Below are 23,114 nucleotides of genomic sequence, written 5' to 3' on the forward strand. Positions count from 1 at the left end.
GAAAAACCTTTGGCTTTGTGTGTATGTGTATATATATTGAGAACATTTCCTGAACTTGTCTCATTTGTCTTAATTTAGTTTTGTGTGAAAATCGATGCAGAATCATATGATTTAGTCACACAATAATATCAACAAGGAAGAACCTTATTTTAATATCTACCATTTGTTTTGCTGTATTATCCAGTCACTTGATTGGGTCATTTGGACATTTTGTTCAGTTTTATCAGTGGAAGCTAGGGAAGGCTAGGGGGAAAATACCAAAGATTGAGGAATGTTTAGATTCCAGTCTTGGATCTTCAAATGAGTTAGACTTGATGAACAGACACTTTGCTTTCAGCATTTAAGTAATCCTCTCAATCCAGAAAAACCAATCTTCATTAAGAAATAGGTTTCCATTATCTGACCATTCTGATATCACAAATAGTTATTGTTGGGTGGGGAGTAAAGAACACATCTAGCTTCTGATCCAACCCTAAGGGTTTCTGTGTGGCACTCCTTCATTGTGTACAAACCACCTAACATGTTATTGGTGCTGTCAGATCTGGCAGTATGATGACATCTTTGCAGGAGGGACACTCTTCTGAGCATAGCAGTTAGTCGTGCAGGCTTCTGCTGTATGGCTTCCTGAATCAAGGCTGACATATTTTCTACCCTTAAAGGTGTCTCCAGCTTGTAGAGTGAAGCTATCTAGCACCTCAGATTTATGACAGTTTATATTAATTCCCAAAGGAGATGAGACCTGGTAAAAACTAAGCTCTGCTTGTATATGGCTGCCCAGGATCCATAAGACATTGCTTGCAAAGGAGCAGGTTAGCCTTGGCATAGGAATAGAGGCCTACCAGTGTGTGGTCCATATAGTGCTAAATATCTCCCCAGTTCCTGGTGTGCCAGCATCTAATTCTTCAAGATGGTCATGTGCTATGCACAGGATATGGCTTTTTGGCATGTCATTACAAATATAGGTTTCACCATTGGCCAGGAGCCTGTACATACATTCCCACCCACCCCCCTTGCTTTCCTGTGGCTGCCACACACCTCATTGGTCATGTGACAGGACTCTTAGAATCCCTGTCAACGTGTCAAGAAGTAGTGCACGGTGTGGATCCAGAATACATTTAATACTCAAATACATTTTAATAAATTAATTCAAGATGGACAGCTTAAACTATTTAAGAGAAATCTCCCCCCACCCCCAGGGATTAGATGCTTAAAAATAGAACCGAAAGCATACATGCCTTTTAAGTGTTCCCAGGTCCCCTTGAATTGAGATGTTTAACATTTCATGTGGGGAGAAAATATGCACAGCTCAAATGTAATGATATTTGGTCTTTCTAGTATTTAACAATGCTAAGTATGTTGGAGTTGACCTGCAAATATCTTTGTTTAGCAAGCCAACAACTTAGGTGCTAGAGGCTTAAATGAAAGGTTTAAAGAGGACTTTGTTCATATAATAAATCTAAGCATACTTTTTATAGCTCCCCCCCCCCCTGCTCCCACCCACTCTTTTGCCAGTCCAGACAGGATCCTCTCTTTATGCAATGCTGTAGCATATGCTATAGCTCTCTACTGGAAGGAGTCAATTAAGTGCTATTTTAAACAGTCTTATACAGTTAATATTCCTATGTTAAATGTGTGTGTATTTTTCTTGTAACTCTGAAGACCACCTCTCTTGTTCACCAATTTTAATAAATTCAGCATGCTATATGAAGTTTTTGCCAACAAAAGCAATGCCCTTCTCAGTTAGAAAGGGTAAAAAATGCTTCCCATCAGAGGCCACAAATTACTGCTATAGAGGAGAGGGAGGAGACCTTTCCAAAGCTGGTGAGGCAAGATAATATAGACCTTACACACTTAGGTCATTCATACAACCGGGCAAGCAGGGTGGCGGGTAGGTGGGGGGAAAGCTGGTTAAACTCACCTTCCCCACAGAAGACCCATTCCATGTTGCCTGGAGTGCAGACCATGATCCCAGACAATCTGCAGTGTGTGTGTGCAGTGCAGAACTCCAGAGGCCATGAAAATGCACCCCAGCCCACAATGCACCATGTGACATGATGCATTGGGGGATCCCCCCAGGAGCCGGGAGCTCTAGGCACCCATATCTGTGTCCGCTGAGGAACACACGATCCCGTAGCCCAGGTTAAGGGAGCGCTCACTCCCTTATCCTCAGCTAACAGCTGGGCTACAAAGCAGGGCTAGGTTAGGCTAGTAGGGCGTGAGAACAGCCTCATTATGTTTTTCTAAATATATGTTAACCAAAATCCCGTCAATTTCTGTTTCTACCAACACAGATATTAATTGCAAATGAATCCCTTCTAGAGTGGCTATGACAATCAGACATGGCACCTGCGACAATGTGCAGAGATTTTCAAGTCATCACAAGACACCTCTCACTTTGGCTGATACTTGGAAGTTCAGTAACTCCCTGTGAACGGTTGCGCCCTGTGAAAAGTCATAGCCAACTCCTTCCTGCTTCCTTTGAAATGCCCTAGATGTTTCTCCCAAACAGCAACTGCCAATTTCTCCTTGGACTTTCTTTTTCGGTGAAACTGAGTACCAGCATCTGCAGCCTCAGCTCTTCTCAACTTTGCCTAGTGTATGGACACTTCCTTTACAGCCCTCAGGCTCCCCACAGAATAGTGGTGCTGGACTAGTAACTGTGATGGCTCATCTTGAGGTTTTGAGACATTTATCGCTGGATACTCAGTCATCACTTGAGGAAACTTTCAGCCCTCACCCTGAGCCCTCAAGCAGCCCAGCAACCAAGAAATAAATTAATAAATTTCTTGTTTGCAATAAATATGGCACTTTTCTCCGTTATACAGATCAATCAAGATTTATACAGATACAATCAAGCACATCTTCCAACCAGTAACAGTTACCTTCCAACTGATCTTAACTGTCACAGACTTTCAGGGTGAGATGGATCTGCATACGGAATTCCCACCACCCAATCACCACAGTTCTTTTGCTGCCTCTATTACATTCAATACAAAACCTCCAGTATAATTTTATACCTTACCACAAACATATGTACAAAGAAGATTTTTTTTCCTAATTGTAATTCTAAAACAAAACAAACCTCCATTTTGTTGTCACAGTAACAAGTAGAGTTGATACCCGTTGCAGGGGACTAACAGTAGGAGAGAGGGCATGCCCTCAGCTCTTGTCTTTGTGCTTCCCAGAGGCATCTGGTGGGCCACTGTGTGAAACAGGACAGTGGACTAGATGGGCCTTGGGCCTGATCCAGCAGGGCTGTTCTTAGAGGATGATAACACTCATGCCTATGCAAACTGTCTAACAAAGCCTTGGCTTCATCATGTTTTCTGTGTGTCTCTTACTTGTAGGAAGAAACCAGCCCTGAGCAATTGAAGACATTTTGCTTCCTTCAAAATTCCTCAGATTTTTCACACAAGGGGAAATCTCCAAATTCCCTTAAATTTCACTTGAGGTGGTAGCGACTCAGATGGATCAGGTGACTCTAAACAGAAGCAGCACTCAGCTATGGCCTTTGCAACTGCTGTTTAATGCTTTCAGAGCCCAGTTCATCTTGGACATTCTTCCATCACTACCCAAAAAAGATATTTCAGAATCACTTGCCTCTACAGAGAAAAATGGCAGTGAAACACGGCAACCAGCCTAGAGCAAAGAGATGATGGAAATCTTGGGTTTTTTTCAGTGACTACTACACAGAAGCAGAAAAGGGGCAGGAAAAATGTTCTCTGAAGTCTGTTTCAACTATTATAAAAGACAGTCAGCACAGAATTTCAGATCTGAAGTCAGTTTGTTTTCCATTTCTTTCATCTCCTCCCTTAGTCTCTCAGCCTGAGGAGGATAGCTCTTCCAGAAATCTTTCAGCATCTCTTGTCAACAGTGAGACAAGCCTGCAGTTTGTGCACTCAGCATGCAGCCTACTATAGAGGAGTACTGAGAAAAACCAACCAGCAATCTCACGTTTGGCTCTTTTAAAAAGCTATCTGGTGTTTGGAAGTGACTAGATAATGATACAGAGAAGAATTCTGATAGCTGATGTGTTGGCTGGCTGTCTAATTGAAGAAGATACAAATATTGGTGGGGGTGGGGAAGCTAGGTTTCTGGATACTAACTCACAAGTCAGATCCTGAGCTGGTGGAATTCATCCAGGTTGATTACAGTAGTAATTTTTATTTCTGTTTGTTTGTTTGTTTGTTTGTCTCTCTCTCTTTCTCTAAAGTTTGTGCACATTTTCTTCAAGGAAACAACAAAAAGACAGCTCAGAAATATATTAATAGCACCACCTTCAAAACCACACACACACACACAAATAAAACTTAATACCATAAATGTTGCCAAAAGGTAATAATTATGGCCCACAATCATTTCAGATGTACCCATCTAAACAAAAACGTTCTCACTTTCTTTATTAGAGACATGAATACATGTACCCACACACACTGAGGCTATTCACACGATGGGGCAAAATCAGGCTAGCGAAGGCTAGCCCGATTTTGCCCCATCTTGTGAACCACCGGGCTCGGCTGCGAGCGCGGTGGTTCCTAGGTGGGTAATCCGCCTAAGTACCCCTGCCCTAAAACCAGGTTTGCGGAGTGAGTGCTCCGCAAACCTGGTTTTAGTAATCGTGAATAGCCGCGGTGCAGCTTCGCACCGCAGTTACTCACAAGGAGACCCCCGGAGGGGAAGCGAAAAGCCGCCTCCCAGCTCCGGGGGTCTCGCCAGCATGCTGGACCTTACAGGGGCTGATCGGCCCCTGCTCCCCCCAGCCCCCACTGGCTCCGTCATGGAGCCAGCAATCGTGTGGACAGGCGATCCGGCCGCCCAGGGCTCCCTTCCCGCTCACCCTGCTAAACCAGGTCTCACTGATCGTGAGACCCGGCTCATTGTGTAGTGTTGTTTTCTCTTTTGCTAGGTAAGAGCTCAGCTTTCCCCTACTTTCATTCCTCAAATGACACATGGAGGCTATTCACACGGTCTGCAAAAATCGGGCTAAGGGAGCCTAGCCCGATTTTTGCAGACCGTGTGAACCACCGGGTTCAACTGCAAGCCCGGTGGTTCCTGAGCGGGTAACCCGCTCAAGTAACCTTCACCTTAAACCTGGTTTGCAGAGTGAGCGCAAACCCGTTTTTTTGGATCGTGAATTGTCGCGGTGCAGCTCTGTGCTGCAGCAACTCACGAGTAGACCCCCAACCGGGCAGCTTAAAAGCAGCCTCCCGGCTCGGCGGTCTCTCCAGTATGCTCTGCACATTCGTGCAGGGCATACTGGGGCTACCAGGGGCAACGTAGCCCCCGAACTCCTCAGCCCCGGCCGGCTCCGTAACGGAGCCAACAGTTGTGTGGGCAGCTGCTGCAGCCGCCCAGAGCAGACTGCTGCTCATGTGCAGGGAGAGGGGGCTATGCACACTCTCCCTGCAAACCCCCTAGAGGCTCTCTTCTCATGCACAGCCTAACCCAGGTTAGGGAAGCCCAGCCTGGGTTAGACTGTGCATGAGAACAGATGAGAGCGGGCCTGATCCCAGCAGGGCAGTGCTGCCTAGCCCCATTTTTAAATCCAGGTCTTAGCCAGGGTTAAGGGCTCAAGCGCCCTTAACCCAGGCTCGGAGACCGTGTGTCTGCTGGGGCTATGTTTAACCCCAGCTGACACAGAGATGGGTGACTAGAGCACCCATCTCCTGGGGGAATCCCCCAATGCATCACGCATGTCGCGCAGTGCATTGTGGGAGTCCTAGAGGTTGGGATCAGTGTTCCCTCTAACAGGAATTCCCAGATGTTGTTGACTACACCAACAGCCCGGTGCTCCCAAGGCGGCCAGCCCGCCTAAAACACCCTCCCCTCAAATGAGGTTAATGGAGCGAGTGCTCCGTTAACCTCATTTCGTTACTCATGTGTTGCCGCGGTGCGTGGTGACACATGAGTAGACCCCCAGCCAGGAGGCTGCAAGCAGCCTCCCAGGCTCTGGGGTCTCTCCAGGATGCCCTGCGCACTTACACAGGGCATCCTGGGACTTGTGGGGGCTGCACAGCCCCCGATCCCTGCAGCCCCCATCGGCTCCATGACGGAGCCGGCAGTCGTGTGGGTGGCTGATCTGGCAGCCCAGGGCTCCACCGCTGATCATCTGCAGAGAGAATGGACTAAGCCTGCTCTCCCCACAAGCCTCACTGAGGCGCTTCACAGCAATCATGCGGAGCGCCTGTCTTTCAAGCACAGTTTGTATTTTTTTTTTTAAGTAAGTCTGTGGCCTCTCCCTTCTTCAGCTAGGCAGGAAGTGGGAGTTGCCCTTAATTTGTTTCTACTTCCTTCCAGAATGCATACTTTAACTGGCCCGCCTCCTGTGGTTCATTTAATTTTGCTCCATCCCTTCTCTTTAAAAAGAAAACAAGAAGTCCACAAGTATTACACACAGGGCCAATTTGGACATAATGCCAAACTGCAGTTAAACGTACCTGGGTCAGTGAAATCTGAATACAGGATCTCTTCCCAACCATGGTTCCACTCTGAGTTTGAAGCTGGTTAAGTTGTTGACACTGCAGGTCCACTGGCCCCTTCATTCACTCATTCGTTCAGCACTGGGCCCCAGTCATTTGAATTTGACACCTGCTGTAACTTAGGGTTCATGTTGAAGCTCCTCCCACAACAAAAGAGAGGGAGGCTCAGAGCAGGTCAGAACAGCATCAGCTGCATCTCTTGCTGGCTGTTATCCAGAATGAACTTTCGGCCTTCTATCTACTGCCTAGCAACTTGTCACCTAACCCATAATTTCACTGCCTGGCAACAGGCATGCTGCGTTCCTAGATTTTCTTCATTTAAAAGCACAGAACCAGAAATCACTTGTGCCATATACATTGCAATCACTTTTAATTGGGGGGGGGGACCCCACAAACCCATGTCACTTAAGTGTGAGCTGTGTGATTCTTAAACTGTAAGTGAGGAATGGGAGATGGGGTTTGTGTGTAGCAGGTTGGGGGAGACAGGGGATGTGGATTGTGTGGTGGTGCTCCTTGGTGGGCATAGACAAAGCCTGGCTGGGTTTGGGGGTTGTGGGACCAAGGGAGGGCTGGTTGGAAGTAGTGTGTGGAGTCACGCCGTGGCTGGCAACTCATGATTGCTAACCTCATTTAAGGGGAGGGCTACTTTGGCGGGCTAACCGCCAGAGAACCACCAGGCTCTCCTGTGAGCCCAGTGGTTCTCACAATGGGGAAAAACCATCTTCTCAATTGTGAGAATAGCCTCTCTCTTTCAAACAAACTTTATATTTTATTTAAAGTAAGAAGGCTGGACTAGGACCGGGGACACGCGAGTTCAAATCCCCATTCAGCCATGAGACTTGCTGGCTGACTCTGGGCCAGTCACTTCTCTCTCAGCCTAACCTACTTCACAGGGTGGTTGTGAGGAGAAACTTAAGTATGTAGTACACAGCTCTGGGCTCCTTGGAGGAAGAGCGGGATATAAGCGTCTTTAAAAAAAAAAAGCTCTCTGTGGCTTCTCCCTTCTTCAACTCAGCAGGAAGTGGGAGTTGCCCTTTACTGGTTAATTTGTTGTAAAGTATTAACACATACTTTAACTAGCCTGCTTAATATTGCTATATGTTTTTAGGAACATAGGAAACTGCCATATACTGAGTCAGACCATTGGTCTATCTAGCTCAGTATTGTCTTCACAGACTGGCAGCGGTTTCTCCAAGGTTGCAGGCAGGAATCTCTCTCAGTACCTGCATATACTTCATAACCTTGTGGGTTTCCAAATCCTTGTGTGTAAATCTTTGTAGATATATCATGTAGAAACAACCACTTTGTATATAATTGTGCTTTGGCAACGTACTGTATGCTTTGGTAGTTTGTTGGTTCAATAACAAAAATCTTGTCCTATAAAAAAAAAAATCTTGTCCTATCTTGGAGAAGCCAGGGAGGGAACTTGAAACCTTCTGCTCTTCCCAGAGCGGCTCCATCCTCTGAGGGGAATATCTTGCAATGCTCACACATCAAGTCTCCCATTCAGATGCAACCAGGGCAGACCCTGCTTAGCTAAGGGGCCAAGTCATGCTTGCTACCACAAGACCAGCTCTCCTCTCCTTTAAACTTCATTATTTTAAAACTTGAAAACTACTCTAGGGAAGGGGGGAAGAGGGTGGTAGTGGCTTTGTGATTGTCACAACAGTCAACCAACCAGCCTTCTGCACAGCCCTTTAGCCTGCAAACAGGATGACTATCACCTGGAAGAACCAGCCACACTCACACAACTGCAAAAACAGGGAGGAGGTGCTACCCCGTGCTGTCTTTCACCCCCTCCAGCCAGCCCATACATGCTTAGAGCTCCATTTGTCTGCCGGTGGAGACACTGTAAGTGTGATGGCCAGTGCTTCCATGAACTGCAACCTCAGGTAATCCAGGGGCCATAAGTGTGAACATGTTGGCTGGAGGGAGTAAATGATAGTGCAGGTCACACTTCCTCCCCACTTTTGCAGTTGTAAGAGTGAGCACAGCTGGCACTCATAACATCTCAAGAGGGCTTATGTTTCTCCTCTGCTCAATACCTACGGAAAGGTTGTTTGAAAACTTGTTATGCAGTGGCTTAACAAATCAAGTTTATTATTATAATGAGTTTATTTTATTATTGATCATAATTGGGCAATTATAAAATGGGCTCACTGCTCAGATTATGTATTTGTGGATGAACCACAACTTTTAAAAAGGAAAACTTAGAGCTGCAGCATGATACAAGAGTGCTCAGTTGCCCTGCTAACTAGGCAAGCGCAGGTGGTTCAGTTTTTCTCTCTCTCACTTGGGTGAAAATAAAAACAACCCATCCACCCCACTGCAGTGAGGAGGCAACTTGCCAAGGGAGCAAGAGGCTGTCAGTTCAAATCCCTGTTGGCGTGTTTACCAGAATATGGGAAACTCGTATATCGGGCAGCAGTGATATAGGAAGGTGCTGAAAGGCATCAGCTCATACTATGTGGGAGAAGGCAATGGTGAACCCCTCCTGTATTCTACCAAGAAAACCACAGGGCTGTGTGGTTGCCAGGCGTCGACACCGACTCAACAGCACAACCTTTTCTTTTCCTTTCCACCCTCTTCCTGGCAATAGCTCTCTGGGAATGACAACCAGCAGCATGCTCCCCCTCTTTGAGCACCCGTTACCGTTCCCAGTCAGGTCTTGTCAGCAAGAGTGTGGCTGCATTGCTTCTTTTCTCAGTCATGCACGAGTAAAAATAACCAATCTACCTGCTCACCGCAGCACAAGGTGGGCAGAAGGAGGAGGTGGAGCAGGAGGCAGGGAAGGTGCAGAAATGTGTACTCCAATTTATGCTTATATGCAGATCTATATGCACTTTATATACTCTCACCCTAACCTAACTCGTCCTAGCTTAAGTCACTTCCTCCCACAGTACAGCTGGCAGTCTGGAAAAGCTCCTGGGCATTTCCCTTGTCCATGCACATGTTTTGTCTCCTACAGCCACATTCCATGACATTTAGAAGCCAAAAAGCATTTGAGAAAACTCTCACAACTGAGAATCTGACAGCACTATTGCAGAAGAGTATTATATTCAAGCTTCATATACGGGCCATCATGAACTCCAGCAAAACTTCATTTGGAAAAACTAAGAATGGGGAAGGAGGGTGGGAAGCAGATGCACCCCTCTTAGTATACAGATGACTACATTAGAACCTGAGACAACCAGGAAGTCAGACCTTACAGAAACAGTCATCCTCCCACCATATATTCCACTAGAGAAGAAAGTACCTTAAGCATGTGAAGGGTTTTGTTCATTGCTGCTTTGACTTGTATTTTCTGCTTATGTCAAGCCACAAGCAATTGGACTAGGGAAGTCAGAAAACTCAGGCAGACAGCGAAAAGTTGGTCTGTAGGAAGCATCTGTGGCAGTGGGAGGAGAAATGGGTATGCTTGAGCAGGGTCTGGGTTCTTGAGCCTGGATGACTCACTTTACTTTTCTCATTGTTATCAGTCACTTCTTACATCATCTAACACAAAACTACATTTGCATGACATGAATTTTTTAACTGCCCCAATGTTCCTTTGGAACTGCTTTTGTTTCCTCCCTACCCCCCTTTCTTTGTTTGGAATTGCATGTTTTGTGTCTGGTTGCACTTTCTAAAAAATACCTTGGGATGACCCCTAAGGGTCATTGAAAGGCCTCTCTTGAGAAGAAGCTCCACATATCCTACTTCTTATAGCTGGAAGACACCCAGTTGTTAATATCTACCTGAGCACCAACCACTGATTTAGCAATCATTCTTAGCCCCATCCTCACTCCCAATGCCATGGTCTTTTAGCAAGCAGTGTTTTTGCAATTTATTGCATGTATGCTAGCCTTGGAAACTATAACATTATTATTCTCTTCAGACAATACACATGCAGATTTTCTACCACAGGGTTTCTTAACCTTGGGCCCCCAGATGTTTTTGGACTACAACTCCCATCATCCTCAGCCACAGTGGCCAATAGCCAGGGATTATGGGAGTTATAGGCCAACAACATCTGGGGGCCCAAGGTTAAGAAACCCTGTTCTACCATATGGTGAACCTCTTCCATGCTAAGCCAGCAAATAAGGCTGTCTTAATTGCTACACTGAGCCACCTAATGGTGCAGTGGGGAAGTAACTTGCCTAGCAAGCAAGAGGTTGCCGGTTCAAATCCCCGCTGGTATGTTTCCCAGACTATGGGAAACACCTATATTGGGCAGCAGCGATATAGGAAGATGCTGAAAGGCATCATCTCATAGTGCACAGAAGATGACAATGGTAATAAGGAAAGAAAGATTGTGCCATTGAGTCGGTGTCGACTCCTAGTGATCACATTCCATGTGATGTTGTTGGTAGAATACAGGAGTGATTTACCAGTGCTACCTCCTGTGCCGTATAAGATGATGTCTTTCAGCACCTCCCTGTATCACTGCTGCCCGATATAAGTGACTGCAGATGTATTCACTAGGCACAGTCTGGGAAGCACACCAGCGGGGATTTGAACTAACAGCCTCTTGCACTCTAGGCAAGTTGCTTCCCCCCTGCGCCACCACAGCTGATGGCAATGGTAAACCCCATTCTACCAAAGAAAACCACATGGCTCTGTGGTTGCCAGGAGTCAACACCAACTTGATGGCACAACTTTACTTTACTTTAATTGCTATACTAGTACAGTCTCATGAATATGACATTGTGCGGGGGAGGGGGGTATTATGGTACTGCAGGCCTCCTCAGGCCTCCTCCCTGTCACAAGCAGGGATTCTGTCCTGTTTTGTTTTTTTTCCAAAAAGAGTTCAGATGCTACCAGCTTGACTTTGATTCTGTGCTGACACCCAAATGCTAACATGATGTTACCGTATGATCCATGCAGCAAAAGCAACATTAAGCTAGCTGTTGAATACCCTCGTAGAACTTCTTTGGATGCACATTGAAAGCCACCACCTACAGTTCTCAAAAACAAGTTTCGCTTGTGTAATCCTAGTTTGCAGACATATCTGGGAGCTGAAATGCACTCGTATGGTATTTGGTACAATACTTGTATGATATTGTATTGACAAATACAAATACTCTGTATTTGGCAGAGTAGTTTCAGCTGTTAATCACATGTGCAGTACAGGAAATGTGAGGCAGTCATGCTTCCTATATTTGTACATATCTTTCGTGCTTGCCATGGAATGGTGGTTTGGGTGCTTCTGCTAAGGGGATGGCATTGGAGAAGATGTGCAAAACACACTTTGAACAGCAGTGATATGCACAAACACAGAAACCATGAGTTTTATGTTCTGTGTGTGCGTATATAATTACCATGGACAACTGTTATATTGGGAAGAACTTGACTCGTTTTTAAATTCTTTGGGTAGCCTTAGAGAAGGGGAGGGGACATCTTTCCTTCTAAGCTCCAGTTTTTGACGTATTATGGGAATGATCTTCCTCAAAGAATTATTGCAGTATAAACAAAATACAACATAGTAAGAAATGTTATAGAAATAACAAACAGGTTAAAAAATTTCCATTTAACATTTTCATTTGTCAGTAACATATTCTATGGGCTCTCTCAGTAAACACCAATAAACTTAAACCTTACATTTCAATTTGGTGGAGCAGCCAGGTAGCAATCAAAAACCCACCAGGGCATTCTTAACACAGCAGTTCTTACCGTGAGTTTACTACGAGGCTGTACTGAGAGTTTGAAGTTGCCCCCCCCAAATAGGGATGTGTGGACTTGCTTGCAGTCGAGCCACTTCACCATCGAACTGGGCTGGCTTGAGGGCTCGCCCTTGATCCGGGCCCAGTTCAACGCGACCTCTAGTCGACACTCACCCACCTGGCTGGCTCAGGGCCGGTTCAGGGTACTAAATGTTTTGTTTTTTTAATCTAACTGGCAAGTCCAGCAGCCTCCGGGGGGAGGGGGTGCTGCCATGGCAACAGGTCTCTAGAGGTTCCCCCTCCCTCTGCCGCCCCCCAGTCTTCTATGGGCTGGTTTGGCCCATTTTCAGGCCATTTTGTCCCTCTCCATGGTCACGGTGACCATTTGGGAGGCCACAGTGCAGTGGGCCTTAGCCCTTTGCATGGCCAGGTCATGACCCAGGCCATGTAAATGGTTGGGGCATATGCACAGCAGCCTCCAAAATGGCTACTGTGATCACAGGGGCTGGCGGAGGGAGGGAGAACCTCCAGAGACCCTGCGTGGCTGCATCAGCACCCCTTCCCAGAGGCCGCAGGACCCGCCAGTAAGAAAAAGGGTTTTTAAAAAACATTTAGAACCCCAAACCGTATCGAACTCGACCCGAGTTGGGATTCTAGTTCAGGGGCACAAAACCGAACATGCCTGGTCCAGTTTGAGTCCTGTCCAGTTTGAGTGCAGTCCAGACTCGAACCGAACCAGGCAAACTGGTTTTGTGCACACCCCTACCAAAAAACGGACACAAAAAGTTGGGTTTTTTACCCTGGATGTAAATTAGGCAACACTCTAACGCACAATGAAAAACCCAAATTGTGTGTAGTTCTCCCCGATAGCTCGCAGGGACTTCGATTAAATTTGGCTTATATGTGAATGCACACCCTCCATTTTGGAGGAGATGCGAGCTAAAAGCCCTGTGCGAAAAGCACCCTGCTTGACTTTCCCGACCTAATGCTAGAGAGCATGCTCATTAGCAGTACCTGAAGCCCTGAGCTCATTTTTGCCCACACTGGGGATCAGACTTGACAACCCTATAGAGAATCTGGACAACACAAGTCTAAATTAGGGTGAGGGTATTTCTTCTAGTCCTTAGGTACTACGACCATAGACATAAATTTAACAATACTTAGATCCCCATCCCCATGTATGTGTGCTTAATCAGCTGCCTCCTGCTCTGCTTTCTGAGGAATTCAATGAGATGGGTACATGACCCTTCTCTCATCTGACATGTCAACACCAAGTAACTTGCCACTATCCCTCTTTACAGATTCTGGTTCTAAAAGAAGGCAAATGGGAATTGAACTTTTGCTCTCCAGAGCACCTGGCTTTGCTATCTCTGGGGACAGAGAGGGAGCAACTTCAGACAGTATCAGTCCATGCCATGTCCTGACACTTGACTCACAAAGTGGGTCTGGTGTTTGCTCGCCTCCAGATACAGATAGTGGCTGTCAGCAGGGAAAGAAGCAGAAATGAGAATGGGACAGGAAAAGGGTACTCTCTGCTTTAAATGCTGTCCTAGTTTTTCTCCTCCTCCTCACTCCCCCCTGAAATCCAGTCTCTAGACCACATCCTAAAATACTTGGTGCTGGTAACCATTTAAAACCAAACTCTTCTTTAAAATACTAGGGGTGTGCACAAACTGCGGTGTGTGAACCAAGGTTTGTGCCCTGGTTCTTCATCGCAGGCAGGGGAGCAGCGAGAGGGGGCTTTAAAAACAGAGGAGAGCAGATCCTTACCCACATCACTCCCCTCCCCGTGGCACCAAACTGGTTCGGACCTCATCTGAACCGGTTCAGCACTGAATCAGGGCACAATCCTTGGTTCGTGCACATCTCTATAAAATACCCATTAAAATTAGCCTAAAATGTAAAAATTGAACTACAATGGCTTGGACCCAGGCATGCTGTGCAGCATAACGGAGATGGTTACAGCACCACTCCTGCTCCTGTGAGGCTCTAAAAATCATGCCTGCACTTCTGCTGAGGTTTGTGGTTTTGCTCCTACTAGCCTTTGTGCAGTTGCACACATTGCTGCTGTTCCCATCAAGAATAACACAAGTAGTGTCACAACATGCAATTGCACAAAGGGTAGTGTGAGCTGAAGAGCCCAGCTCCCCAGCAGCATGGGCATGTTTTTCTCAGCCTCGCAGCGTGGACACTTCTGTAACTGCCTCTGTTACACTGCACAGCATGTGAAATATAATATTTCAATATCTATATCCCAAGGTGGCGTGGCTGACAGTAAGATACAAACATAACAAAAACATACAAGCAAAAAGCAGTGGTAATAAAAAGCAGTGAGGCTGTTTGCACGAGCAGCTGAGCCTGGGCTTGACTGTCTGTGAGAACTACTGGTGCTGCCGTGGCACCATACCTGGCTTTCAAGCCCGGCTTTTAGCCAGGGTACATAGGAAGCTGCCATATACTGAGTCAGACCCTAGGTCCATCTAGCTCAGTATTGTCTTTACAGACTGGCAGTGGCTTCTCCAAGGTTGCAGGCAGGAATCTCTCTCAGCCCTATCTTGGAGATGCTTCCAGGGAGGGCACTTGGAACCTTCTGCTCTTCCCAGAGCGGCTCCATCCCCTGAGGGGAAAATCTTACAGAGCTCACATTTCTAGTCTCCCATTCATGTGCAAGCAGGGCAGACCCTGCTTAGCTAAGGCAACAAGTCATGCTTGCTACCACAAGACCAGTGGTGCTCCGTTAACCCAGGCTCCGGGATTGTGTGTCAGCACGGGTTGCTTGCAACCCACGCTGACACTGAGATGGGCACCTAGAGCACCCGTCCCCCGAGGGAATCCTCCAAAGCACTCTGCTTGTCACGCAGTGCATTGTCAGATCCCCCCCTGGCCTCCAGCATGCTGCGCTGGTCATCACCGCAGCGATTGTGTGCATGGCAGCACGGCATGGCTGGGGCCAGTCCAGGATTGTCTGTAGGGAAGGTAGGCTTAACCCAGCCATGCAACTGTGTGAAAGGCCCCAGTGATTGATAAAGGACCCTGTGGGGATGGTAATGAAAAGTCTCAGGGATTACATCTGCTTCTCTTGGGAGCTACTGCTCTTTTAAGGTTCTGTGATGGCATTGGGAAGAAATAGGCATTCACATATGCACCTAGAAGTGTGTTACCTAGTAAAGACAGTACTCAGTGCTGTTGTCTTTAAGGAGGAGGGCATATTCCCACCCAGGCAGATGGGCAGTCTGCAGCTCCTGGCTCTGTCCAGTAATGGGAATGGCTTATGAAAGCTCGTGGGGTGGGGGTGGGGTGAGGGTAATGATGGAAAGTGACCACTCCCCAGGCCTCAGGTGTCACATCTTCTGCTCATCTACATACTTCTACATACTGGAAGGAAATAAGACCAACTCCAGGCATGTGCAGAATGCTCTTCTCTCATCAAGGTGTCCACACAGTACACCATTGTGTTTCTGGAGTTAGAGGACAGCATTTCAGGGTTTGGCAATGAGGCTTTCAGTCAGGCTAGCTGCTTTGATACAAATTATTCTTTGCAGTAGAACATTCATTTGTCGAATAACACCACTGTGGGGTATTTTGTTTTCTTTATTTTACTTATTACATTTTTTATACTGCCTCAAACAACTGTCTCTAAATAGTGTACAAATGATTTGAAAATGAATGAAATTAAATAGTTAAAGCTAGTACGTTGAAATCTTAGTTAATTCTTGATCATGTTCAAAGCAGGCCAAAGGATGCCGTGTCTAAAGCAGGAGTAGCTAGTCCTAACGAGCTGGGGTGGGGGCACTGAACAAGACGCAGTTAGGAACATAGGAAGCTGCCATATAATGAGTCAGACCACTGGTCAATCTCGCTCAGTATTGTCTACATAGACTGGCAGCAGCTTCTCCAAGGTTGCAGGCAGGAATCTCTCTCAGCCCTATCTTGGAGATGCTGCCAGGGAGGGAACTTGGAACATTCTGCTCTTCCCAGAGCGGCTTCATCCCCTGAGGGGAATATCTTACAGTGCTCACACAACAAATCTCCCTTTCATATGCAACCAGGGTGGACCCTGCTTATCTAAAGGGACAAGTCATGCTTGCTACCACAAGACCAGCTCTTCTCTCCTCATAATGACCTGGTACAGGGCGGGGCAGCTCCATTGGTCCTCTCTCTCTCTCTCTCTTTCTGCCCCGCCCCGGCATTAATGAGAACTGTACTGCTTGCAGACTGGCCATTCTTCAATGATTAACCAGCCCACACAGCTGTACCTGACAAATGACCAGCCTGCAAGCAATACAGCTCATGTTAACTCCAGGGCAGGGCAGAATAAGAGAGAGAGGAGCAAAGGAGCTGCCAGGAACTGGAGATAGCTGTATCTTGTTCAATGCACCCCACCCACCCCAACCAGTAGCATAAACTAAAGCTACCATTGCAAAAAGAGATGGGGCTGTAGCTCAGTGGTAAAGCATCTGCTTTGCATACAGAAGGTCCGGGGTTCAATTTGTTGGAGATGGACTTCCAGTGCATTGACCTTTTGCACCAACTAGCCTAATGACCACTAGGGGCATTGGGAGTAGAGATAGTGAGTGAGGGTCTCCCTAACTGTTCTACCTGTCTCTACTCTATGACCCCTGATCTTACTCTTCTGCACTTCCTGTGCTGAGTCACAATCCTTCCTTGCCTCCTAGAGAGAAGATGGAAACATCTCTCTCCCCCCTTACCTATTAATTGAGGCTATTCACACGATGGGGCAAAATCGGGCTAGCGGAAGCAAGCCCGATTTCACCCCATTGTGTGAACCATCGGGCTCGACTGCGAGTCCGGTGGTTCCTAGGTGGGTAACCCACCTAACTACCCCTGCCCTAACTACCCCTGCGAGCGCTCCGCAAACCTGGTTTTAAAGAGCGTGAGTAGCCACAGCACAGCTCCGCGCCGCAGTTACTCATGAGTAGACCCCGGAGGGGAGGCAAAAAGCTGCCTCCCAGCTCCGGGGGTCTCCCCAGTATGCCCTGTGTGCTCCAGGGGCAGCGCGGGCCTTGAGCTCCTCAGCCCCCGCCAGCTCTGTCATGGAGCCGGCAGTCGCATGGGCAGCTGATCCGGCCACCCAGGGCTCCTGCTGTGATCGTGAGTGGGGAGACCGGGCTTAGCCCACTCTCCCCACTCACTCTTATGAACCAGGTCTCACTGATCGTGAGACCCGGCTCATTATGTAGTCCTTTAGATTAGTTTAGGTCTTTCCTATCCAAGTGTACTTAACCAATAAATACTTAGTATTTAGTTCTACAAGGATCTCCATGTGTTTTCTCTAAATAGCTACAACAACTAAACCATCCTCTGCTACCTACTCTGTAACTGGAGTGTACACTCATTCCTTGGGGCTCTGCTGTTTTACCTAGTGCGGGTAAAAATTAACAACCCGCAAACCAATCCCTAGCTTCTCCAGGTAGGGCTGCGAAAGACCCTTGCCTGAAACCTTCGGGAAGCCGACAATATTGAGCTTCATGGAGCAAGGGTCTGGTTCAGTTTGAGGCCAGTTCCTTTGTCCCTAGAGTAGAGAAAATGAGACAAGCTGGTGCTCAGAATCTCCTCAAAATGATTGCATTTTATCCTGGAGCTTTTCCTACTGAATGCCAGGGGCTTTTACACGCAGCAGGTTTTACCGTGGGTTTATGGGGAGGCTTTACTGTGAACTCGAAGTTGTCCCCCCAAAATGACACACATCGTGGTATATCCAGGTATAAATTGGGTTACACTCTAATGCACAGTGAAAAACCCCAATTGTGCGTGAACTGCTCCCCGATAACTTGCAGGGACTTCGGGGTAAATCTAGCCGATATGTGAACACACACCCTCCATTACAGAGGAGTTGCGAGTTAAAGGGCTTCCAAAGCCCCATGTGAAAAACTTCCAGGTACATGAGAGCCCATGTGGTGTAGTGGATAGAGAGCTGGACTGGACCCAAGGTGAACTGTATTTGCATCCCCACTCAGCCATAACATTCACTGAATGGCCTTGGGCCGGTCACGTTCTTTGACCCTAATGCGTACTTCTGTTAATCTACTCAATTCAGGAAGGACTGTTGTTCACTGTAGCTCACCTGCCTTTGCATACAGGTTGGATCCCTGGCAACTGCACTTAAAATGACCCCATGAGGCAGGACTGGAGGAGGATCCTCTCCCGTGGAGAGTCACTGTCATTCAAGTGAGTTAAGATGGACCAGTCGTCTGGTGCAAAATGAGGCAATATCGCAGGTTCATCATGTGTTTCCACAGTGGCTCTTGTTCCTGTGAACTGAACTGGCTCTGCACCCTGACCTAGAAAGAGAGATGATCAGTTCCCCCAGAAGAGTCCGAGAGCTGTGGTGAAAGCACCTGCTGTAGAGAAAGTTCAGTTTCCCTAAGAAGCATCCAAAACTGTAGAGGCATTTAGTGGCTGCTCTTTTATCAGTGCAGCTGCAAGTGACAACTCTGCCTTCTGACTGGCCTAGTCCTTTGTTCCTTTGGAGCTGGAAAATGCCCCCCCAAATCCTTTCTTTGTACCAGGATTATATGCTTGAAAAGAACTGAACAAATTGCATTTAGAGTGATCCAAATGGTCCATTTCCCTTATTGTCCTGCCTTAAATGTGGGGGGGGGAGAGACTGACAGTACTTAGAGATCAGAGTGTAGTTGGCAACTAACAGCATTAACGCATGATAGAAAGATTGAATCAGCTTTAATTATCACATGCAATTACAAGAGAAGATTTTTCCTCAAAGACAAGAACCTGCTTTCCCACAACCCCCCCCCATGGGCATTTCCTCAGCCTTCATGCACCTCCAGAGTCATCATACATACCTCAGGGGGCACATTTATCTTCTTCAACAGCTTCTTCCTGCATTTCCAGAAGTTTTTCTCCAGTGTGTTCAAATGACATTGGCCTGCTCTACATGGAACAGACATCTACAGAACTGTTCTGTCCATTTGTGCTCTTTCAGCTTATAGTTCATTTTGATGCCATTCTTTAAGAAACCTCAAATCCCTAGTGCCAACTTGTGGTAGCAAGCATGACTTCTCCGCTTAGCTAAGCAAGGTCCACCATGGTTGCCTATAAATGGGAGACTAGAAGTGTGAGCACTGTAAGATATTCCCCTCAGGGGATGGAGCCACTCTGGGAAGAGCAGAAGATTCCAAGTTCTCTCCCTGGCACTGCCAAGATAGGGCCGAGAGAGATTCCTGCCTGCCGCCTTGAAGAAGCTGCTGCCAGTCTGTGAAGGCAATACTGAGCTAGATAGACCAATGGTCTTGACTCAGTATATGGCAGCTTCCTATGTTCCTATGTTCCATACCATCACCACCACCCCAAATCCTTCACTAAGAAAACTAGTGTGCCAAGGAAAAGCTTAACCTCTTAACATACTAGATTCCTTCACCCAGAGAAGGGTGGTGGTGGTGGTGGTTGGTTTTGTATGGAGACCCCCAACCCTGTGGGCTCCCACCTGCAGTGTGAAGTGGTAGAGTCCAGACTCAGATTTACCATCTCAGTGAAAACCAAGTCCAAAATAAAGGACAGGAGCAATTACTCTAAAGAAAAGAGAATAATAATGGATATATAAATTACCCACCTGTTTCTCTTTATTTACCCTCCCTTTTTCACAGCATGTAGGGTATAGTCGGAACACGCTCTTAGAAGTAAAACATAAGAACAGTTAGTTTCATAACGGGATAAGTCACTTGTTTGCAGGGGATTTCTAGGGTGGGAGAAGAATTCTAAAACTAGTACAGAAGAACTCTCTAAAACTAGTATAAGTTGCTATTGTTGCCTGGCAATTGTAGTTAGTCCACTTCCATAGGAAAAGCAAAAACTGGTGTTTGGATAAGCAACATTTTCCTCAAGGAGAAAACATTTTTCTTGTCAGGTTATCACACAACATGCCCACGGGATGCGCCCAATTTCCCCAACAACAATTTTCCCCAACAGAAATGTTGATGTAAATTATTTATGCTAATGCAAGTGCAGGATAAGGTTATGTGATTCTTGGAGCGGCTACAGCAAGTACTCAGTGATCCAGGAATGAGAAGAAAAACCCTGTGCCCACTGAATAAAGAAAACCCTGTGAAATGGCTGCTGAGAGAGGCCGGGTTCTGGTTATGCAGAGCTGCCACCTGCACAGGCAAAGGCCCTGAGAGAAGGGCCTGGCACCTCCTTAAAGCGGCAGGCCTCCCTTTGAAGTGCTTTGCTAGTTCTCCTGAAATGAATGGCACTTTCTTTTGCTGACAGTTCTCTGAGGTTCCTTTCTCCTAAGAAGTGTCATCGTGGGGACAGGTAAGCAATGAACATGTTTAGAAATCAGTTTTGGGGTGGGCTTTTCAAAAATGTGTGATGCTATAATAAGGGGTGGTGATCTGCTTCCAAAACATTCTGATTGTGGGAGAGACCTTTTTTCAAATGTTGCATAGAGTACTTGGGGAGGAAATGGGGCTGCTACATCAGATGTTGTATAGGGCTTATACGAAGAACTCAGGGGCATAACTACTATTAGGCAAGGGGAGGCGGCTGCCTGGGGGGCCCCCAAGCCTCGAGGGGGCCCCCAGAGGCAAGTCACATGACTATATATTGTGAAGTGTGTGTGTGTGTGTGTGTGTGTGTGTGTGTGCGCGCGCGCGGGGCCCATTTTAAAATTTTGTCTCTGGGCCCACTCCAGCCTGGTTACGCCCTTGGAAGAACTTCATGATCAAAGCACCACTGCCCTATTTCCTGTGCCATCAGAAGCACGGGCTGGCCGTTCCTCATTTTTAGAGTCCATGGCTGACATCCAGACTGTTTCTCAATAGCATCACTCAAGAGTTACTTAGAGGACTATTTAATTCTAATGCAGCTTCCATCAAGTAATTTAGTCAGGATGTCAGCCAGTGACTTTTGTTTTAAAGTATCAGAACTATGGCAAATGTACGGCCCATAGTCCGACTTACGAAGACGTGGGTGAAAAGCTGTTATTGTCAGTAAAGAGGACATGGCTTAGATATATTGTGAATGAGAGGGAAAGTGGGCCGTGGGACATGTTGCTGAAGACTGGTCCTCTGTGTCAACAAAATGACCTTTGCTGTGGGGTTGGGGAGGGCTGGCGGGGAGGCAGGAGCTTGCCTGCCTTCTCCCCACATGAGCAGCAGCTGCCTTGGGCTCCATCACGCTGCACACCCACATGGTCGGCACGAGGATGGAGTCCCGAGCTGGGATCAGAAGTCCTTCCACATCCCAGTGTTCCCTGCGCAAGCAGCAGAACAACTACTCTCAGTAGAGCAGCCACTCCCTCTGCATGGCCACTTCTTCCCTCCGGCTCACTGCCCAAAATGCTGGTGGGCCAGGCGATCGCACACACGATCACCTACTGAGGTAGAACGGACCATTGGTTTGTTCTACGTCAGTTTAAAAAAAAACCCAGAGAGAGAAGTCGGGCTACCCAAGATTGGTGCAGTCGGGAGTAGAGGGCTCCCTGTGCTCCAGACGGCACCAGGGGTAAGCCAGGCAGCTCATGTCGTGAGAATAGCCCAGGCCTGCTCAACTTCGGCCCTCCTGCAGATGTTGGCCTACAACTCCCATAATCCCTGGCTATTGGCCCCTGTGGCTGGGGCTTATGGGAGTTGTAGTCCAAAAACAACTGGGGGGCCTAAATTGAGCAGGCCTGGAATAGCCTCATTGAATGTTTCAAAATACTGAGGATGCAAATTCAGTCAACGTTAAGCAAGCTTAAACCATCTTGATTTCAACAGGAGGGTTCAGGGATGGGCTTAAATATCTCCCACAGAAATTAGTGGGCTTCAGGGTGCTTACTCGATTGTGCCTCAAATTGAGGAGGGATCTTTCTCCCCACTCCTAATAGTCTGGACACACTTCTGTTGTCTTGCATGCCACAGCTGAGCGGGCATATCCCCAACATTTAAAAATAAGCATGTTTTATTTTCAATGTTGCACATTCTTTAAGGCGTTTTAACTTTGGGGGCATATACAATTGACATATTCAACCTTTTCTCTTCAGCCACAATGGCTTTGACTGTGATTTTTATGTGAAAACAGAGATTCTCACAAATGTAGGCTTTTGAAGATCAGTAAAATAATGAGGCCAACACAAAAAAGCTGTCAGAATTGGCAGCTTTGCCGTCAGCCATGTGAACTGACTTCCAGCATGCCAGGAAAGAGAGGCTGGCAAGCTTTACTCTCTTAATAATCTGCACCATTGTCAAATATAAATTACCAAAACCTGAATTCTAACACATCCTCTCAGCCAACTGAGTTCTGTGGTCTAATAAGAGTAGCAAGACTCAGGTAGTATCTGACACATTACTCAGAGTAAAGGGGGAAGGATAGGGGGCTCTTAATGAAATCCACAAGTTCCATCCCTTAAAGCAAATCATGCTCCCCACAGCCTTCTAAAAACAGAAGCTAAAGAGCAGGGTCTCCAACTGCAGATCTCCTAGGTGCTTTCCAGATTAAACCCTGCAACGACGTATCTCGGAAGTGTGCTTCCACACTTCCTGCGTTGTGACACTGCAATCCCTACACAGACAGCAGGGTGCCATTCACATTTCCAGTGCCTTGTTTTGAATTTAATCACTACGATATAGAGCTAAGACGTCGTACATCTTGCGTAAAGAAGTTGCTGGGTTTTTCGGGTTGTTAGTTTCCGCCAGACTGCTCCCCCTGCTGTTTATGTTTTGGATGTGACTTGAATGGAGGCATTTTGCTGCTGTTGCGCAGCTAGCCTGGAAAGCGCCCCACAGATATTGGCCTACAACTGCCATGGTGCCTGGCTACTGGCCATTCTGGCTGGGTCTGAGGATAATGGGCACTGCTAAAGAGGCTGGCACAGCAGGCAGGGAAGCAGGCTTCCCTCATCTCTACTCACCCCTATAACTCAAATACTGAGCAGGCTATCCCTGTCAACCCTGTCAATGGTTCATGTCTCTTAGGGACCTGCTTATATTCATGTATTTATTTATTTAACTTGCCACTCCGGGCTCCTTGGGGG

General features: G+C 47.0%; 1 long non-coding RNA gene across 1 annotated transcript; it reads right to left on the minus strand.

Moving 5' to 3' along the window:
• Positions 1–1,512: 1,512 nt before the first annotated feature.
• Positions 1,513–12,298, minus strand: LOC128341288 (uncharacterized). The gene is made up of 3 exons (XR_008314318.1): positions 12,132–12,298; positions 6,438–9,867; positions 1,513–4,227 (listed from the first exon to the last, which is right to left on the minus strand). It is a non-coding gene; the product is annotated as an uncharacterized LOC128341288 (long non-coding RNA).
• Between the last annotated feature and the right edge of the window lie 10,816 nt (positions 12,299–23,114).

Source organism: Hemicordylus capensis, chromosome 1 (genome assembly GCF_027244095.1).
Source record: "Hemicordylus capensis ecotype Gifberg chromosome 1, rHemCap1.1.pri, whole genome shotgun sequence".
NCBI classification, from domain to species: Eukaryota; Metazoa; Chordata; class Lepidosauria; order Squamata; family Cordylidae; genus Hemicordylus; species Hemicordylus capensis.